The sequence below is a fragment of the Zingiber officinale genome, chromosome 11A (genome assembly GCF_018446385.1).
Source record: "Zingiber officinale cultivar Zhangliang chromosome 11A, Zo_v1.1, whole genome shotgun sequence".
NCBI classification, from domain to species: Eukaryota; Viridiplantae; Streptophyta; class Magnoliopsida; order Zingiberales; family Zingiberaceae; genus Zingiber; species Zingiber officinale.
This window is the reverse complement of record NC_056006.1, coordinates 38,138,902-38,144,901: the sequence shown is the minus strand read 5'-3', so window position 1 is coordinate 38,144,901 and position 6,000 is coordinate 38,138,902. Positions and strand designations below refer to the sequence as shown.

General features: G+C 35.8%; 1 non-coding gene across 1 annotated transcript; it reads right to left on the bottom strand.

Moving 5' to 3' along the window:
• Positions 1-3,480: 3,480 nt before the first annotated feature.
• LOC122033140 lies at positions 3,481-3,586 on the bottom strand. The gene has a single exon (XR_006126393.1). It is a non-coding gene; the product is annotated as a small nucleolar RNA R71 (small nucleolar RNA).
• Between the last annotated feature and the right edge of the window lie 2,414 nt (positions 3,587-6,000).

Sequence of the window (6,000 nt, the reverse complement as noted above, 5' to 3'; positions counted from 1 at the left end):
GAGCAACTGTTTATAATTTATAAGGAACTGATAACATGAACTTCTGTGTGTCTCCTCACACCATGTTATCTACAATATAAATTAAATGGACAACTACACTTAGCATAAATGTAGACATTTGACAAATGTGATTCTTATTTTTTAAATAATTGTTTATACAAAAAGCTAGGCTTTTAGTATACATTCCAACATAATCGAGTTAAGTTAGGGTCTATAGACTTGATGTCTTATATCTAAGTATGTAGGATCCTAGAAACACAAGAAGTCGAGTGGAAGACACAGTGAGCGAGAAGGATAACACAAGAAGAGAGTCAACAAGCTCGATGGATCCAAGAGACGAGGAGCTACGAAAGAGTACATCAGTGGATGAGAAGGACGTGCGTGTCACACTTGAGGGATGAGAAGTCAGGGAGGAAGTTTGTTGGAGGAGAAGATCTGAGTTAGGTTTGGGTGAGCTTAACTCTGGATGACTGGAGTATCACCCAAGCGACCAGAAGAGAAAATGGTTACCTTATAAGTTGACCATTTCCAAGTACTTGAATCCCAAGTGCCCAAATTCCAAGCACCTAGATAGAATCCAGGAGCCCAAAAAGGATGACCATGTTAGTGACCCATTACCGAAGCGGATTAGCATAGTTGTCACATTAGCAGACTCTAGGCATCCAGATTGCTTCCAAGAGCCTAGTCATCAAGAGCTGTTGAGTTGACCGTTGCCAACACGTATAGGATTCAACGAATCCATGCACCCAATAGCTTCTAGTCACTCGGAGAGTGCCACATCACCAATAGTCATATTCGACCATCAAACTATAAATAAAGCCTTTGTGCTCAAGATTTTACAATAACACACTCTATTCTTAATCTCCAAACTCTGTAGTTTCATTTTAAGTGGTCATGCTTCAATTTCTTTAAGTGGCTACTCTATCTTCACAAAGGAGTTGTGATGTGCATAGATTATATATACTTTTATGCTTGTTTTGACGCACATCTACTTATATTTCATGAGTATAATCTATGTTTATTTCACCATATTTCATTATAATATCATATTTCTATTTATTTTATTCAGAGATCTACTTTTTACTTGTTCTGATTGATAGGACGTGTTTTCGGAGCAAACATGGAGTAAAAAGCCTTAAAATGTGAAGTTAGAGGAACGAGCATGCTCATATGAAACATACATGAAGGAAAAGGCTTTCAAAAGACATTCAAATTGGAGATTCAATTATGGAATATGATCTAGTCATGTTCCTTGACACGTGCATATTCCTACGGAAAAAATTTGAGGGAAATAGAGCTAAAACAGAGTCTAGAGCCTCTAAAGTGTCCGACCCATGCGGAACACACATGATCATGTGAAAACCAAGATTTTCCCATGCCACAACCATGTGGATTTCACATGATCATGTCTAAAAAAGGGCATAGCCGTATGGAATTTTATACACTATAGACTAAAAGTAAAATGACCATAACTTTTTCCTCGGTTAGAGAGATGGACTATTTTTATATCAAAATGTAGATAACATCAAGATCTACAACTTTACTGAAGGCTTTAACCAGAGAAAACCAAATCTTGATGGCATAAAAGATATTTCCATGAGACACAGTTATGTAGGGCCATGCAAGGGTCAAGTCATGGGAGTGTGGAGTCCACACAGCCATGTGGAATCCACATGGCCATGCCATATTTCCAGAGAAGAAGACATAGGCCGTGTGGATTCACATCACTGTGCCACTGGACCAGAGACCAAGCAGACGTTAGCCGTGTGGATTCACATGGTCGTGTCACGACCCAAGCAAGGGTCGTGTCTAGAGCCATAAAAGGGGGTTTTCTCCCATTTTTTCTGAATCTTGGATCTTAGGGAAGGGTTCTCCTCCTTGGGTGAGCCCTATGCTTCATCCTAGTTGATCTTCACCGATTCATCCACCTACAGAGCAAGGGAACACCTCCAAGGATGCCACACTTCAAGGATAAGCATTCTCTTCTCTCTCTATCTCCATGTATTGAGTTGTAGATGCTATATTTATCGCTATGGAGTAGATTCTCTAGATCTAGAATGTAGGAAGTAGTTGTGATGTGTTGTGATGTATGAACTATGCATTTGGACATTTTCCTGTGCTATGAAGTGTTTATATCATGTTCTATGTATATTGTGCCTTGTATGTATTTGATGAAATGTGTGTGATGTCAATTCATGTAGACATGAGGAATTTGTCTCTATATTAAGGTTACTACTTGACTAGATAACCGGAGGATCATTAATGATAAAGGATACACATTCAACCGGATATATTATGCCCTTAGTGACAGAGAACATCAATACTTACCCACTTTCTAGAGTCAAAAGATCTTAACATAGAGACTAATTCTTGTTAGGGCATTCTAATTGAAGTGGATACTCCAATACTACTGTTAGGAGTAATCTAGGAACGTATGACCGGGGGGGGTTCTAGTGACAGGGATTCCCTCTTAGCCGGACTTCCTAGGTACCTCTCTACTTAATAGCGTTAGAACTTGGGTAGACTCTCTGATGCAACCAATGCGGGGGGTTGTGCTAGGCTTTAGTTAAAATCCTTGCATGAGTGTAAGCATAGAGTTAGGTAGATGAACAATGCATTGAGATATTAACTAGTATTGTAATGAAACCGAAATCCTAGCATCTATCCATCCCTAAAATCCAACTTCACCTCCTTTCTTCTCTCTATTTATCTTAACCTTCTCTCCCTCTCTTCAATCACTCTCATTAGTTTGCAAGTGCCAATGCCAACTTTTGACTATCTAGATAATTTACTTTGTGACATCTCTAGTGTTTAATCAATAGTCTCTATGGGTTCAATAATCTTTTATATTATTGATGATGTAGCCATGCATTTGTGGCTTCGTAATAAGTTTTTGGTACCGTTGCCGGGGACCGTTCGTATAAATATTAGTTGATTAGCATATGAGTTACTTTAGACATTTTCTTTTTTCCTTTTGCATTTTCTTCCTTGTTTTTATTTTGCATTTACCTTCTTGTTTTTAATTCTGCTTTTTCTTTCTTATTCTTAATTTTTCTTCTTTTTTTGTTTTTTTCTCATAATTTTTTTAGATATCCATGAACACTAACATGTCAAGCAGGCCTTTAAGATAATTTTCTGCATCCATTTCTACAAGATTTACATCTTCGATTGTGCAATCTCATATCGAAGTAAAAAGTTTCCAACTAGACCCAGAGTTAATTATCAAGATACAAGGTCATAAATTTAGAGGAGAAGTATCAGAAAACCCATACCTACACCTTGACACATTCATAGAATATTGTAATATGGTAAACTGCGAAGGAGTGTCAACGGATGCAGTTCAATTGATGGTATTTCCTTTTAGTATCAAGGATAAAGCAAGGACTTGGCTATATTCCCTCTGTCCTCAAACAATTATAGGTTGGGAATAATTAGAGCAGCAATTTTTGAATTACTTTTTCACTCCAAGAAGAACGGTTTACATGAGGAATTGCATCATAAATTTTGCTCAAGCAAATAGAGAATCATTATTTGAAGCATGGGATAGATTCTAGAGTCTACAAAGACAGTGCCCTCATCATGGCTTAGAAAAATGACTGACTCTGCACATATTCTATAGGAAAATTTCTTTCTTAGATAAGTATTTCTTGGATTCATTAGCTGAAGGTTCTTTTATGAAAAAAGTATGGATGAAGCATATACATTAATTGATCAAGTGACATTGAATCTCCAAGAATGATCAGATAAAAATTGGATGGAATTTCCCCCAAGAACTTCAGAAGTGCAAGCCATGAAAGAAAAAAGAGCATGTCACACAAAATGTAGTTCAACGTTCCAAGATTTTGGAAAATCACAAGTCACGAAATAAGGGGTTCAAATAGTTGGAGACAAATATCGATAGCATAATTTCAAAATGGTTCAATATCACCTCCCTCCGACACAGACAAGGTCTAATGAACAGTATAATGATATTAAATTGAGAAGTAGCATGAATCATGAAGAATTTCTAGAGAAGGACTTATATAGAATTGAGGAGAAGAACAATAGAAAATTAAAAAAACTCAGTTTCATTACTTTAGAAAGTGTCCAAAGGCCACAAGTATCTTTCCCTCAACAGTTGATCACACTATCACTAGACAAGCAAGTTAAACCTCAGTCACAAGCTCAATCATTCCCAGGATCTCCGCTTAGGATTCCTTTTCCACAAGGGGTAGTTGAGGCCAATAGAAATAAAGATTTTGGAAAATTCTATGATTCTAATACGTTTGAGTGCAGATTTCTTGATGTGTATAAGATGAGGAGTGTATTGTTAATGCAATGGTTAGCGTGTTTTCAGATCCATATAATGATATTAAATTTTTAGTTGATGAATGTGATGAGGTAGATCCACTTAAAACTGCAAGTGAAGTTATTGATCCTCCTGTATTTGATTCTCCTACTGAAGATTTTGATGTTGGGATGTTCTTCACAATATGTGATGATGTTATTGATATGGAAGGAAGTGTAGGGAGCTGTGTTGTGGAAGCAACATTTCAAGAATCACCCCCTTTATCGACACAACCTTCTGAGATTATGAGAGTTGCAAGACTTGAACAAGTTGTGGATCTATGCGTAGGGACTTTTGCAAAGATAGCAGAGTCCCAAGAATCACCACCTTTGGTTGTACCAACCACCTAAGCCAAAGCTAGAACCATCAATTGATTTTGAAGAAGTCACATCCACATGTTTAGAACTTTCAGGTATCTCTCAATAAAGTAAGGTTAATATTTCTTATGATCTTTTGAATAACTTTATAGAGATACCCATCATTGACTTTATTGGATGTGATTTAGTTTTTATTACTTATTCATCTTATCTTGATATGATTATGGTTCTATCTTATATAACATGCTATGGGAGATTTGCTTTTCTTTTGGCTGTGCAGAGTTCACTTGGGTTAGAAATTGGAAGCTTAGTCTGAACCGTCTTTGACCAATTGAAAGAACTTTTAAGAAGATGAAGATGGAGAGAGAGAGAGAGAGTTACTTCACATTATAGCACCTATGTTGAAATCTCTCTCCATAATAAAATCCCTTGGTAAGAGGGTGTTGAAATATCTTACCCTTCCAAGAGCGAGATTTCGATGAATCTAATGAGGTGGTTGAGTTAATGACCTTAAACAAGCACTTCTTGAGAGGCAACCCAAGTTCTTCTTTCTTGTTTTCTTTATGTCTTTAGTTCTTTCTTGTTTTCATTTCTTTCTTCATAATAAGCTCAAATTCTCTACTTAATTTTTCTTGTCTCTCTTTACTTTATAAGATTCAAAGTTGTCGAGGAATATGAGCATTAGATAGAGGAGTATTTCCAAGCATATGGCATAGCCTTGGAGCAATCATTTGGTAACTTCTCTTACTTTAAAATCTTCTCTATATTATATTTCTAGTTTTCATTGGGACAATAAAATGTTTATGTCTGGGGGATGTTTGGGTTTAGTGTAGTGTTTACATATTCCTTAGTTTTTGCACATTTCTTTTTGCATAATAAAATTTTACTAGTTGCATCATTCATTACATCATGATTGTTTGTTTCTTAATGTAAAATACTAACACACTTATTCTGATTTCATGTGATTTATTGGTTATTTATGATGCTACTATGTTTATTCATCTATCTTTTTGTATTTATGATAGCAAGAAGTGAGCAATATTTTTACTATAAGAGTTTAAGTATTGACCTTGTTTTAAGATCTCTTCACACTTTGCCTTATTTTGTAGATAGATAACTCTGAAATAGTCATGATTTATAGAATTGGACTAGTACTTATATTTCTAATGTGACATTTTAATTACATTTTGGTTACTGGATGATCTTGGATCATGGCAACTCACTTAGAAAAATCAAAATCCCTGCATTTGCATTTGTATATTTGCATATGTGTTAGTGTTACATTTTTAAAACGCCAAAAAAAAAAGAGAAACAAATCATATGAATAAGGGATAAAAAAATAGTTGTCGTGAGTGG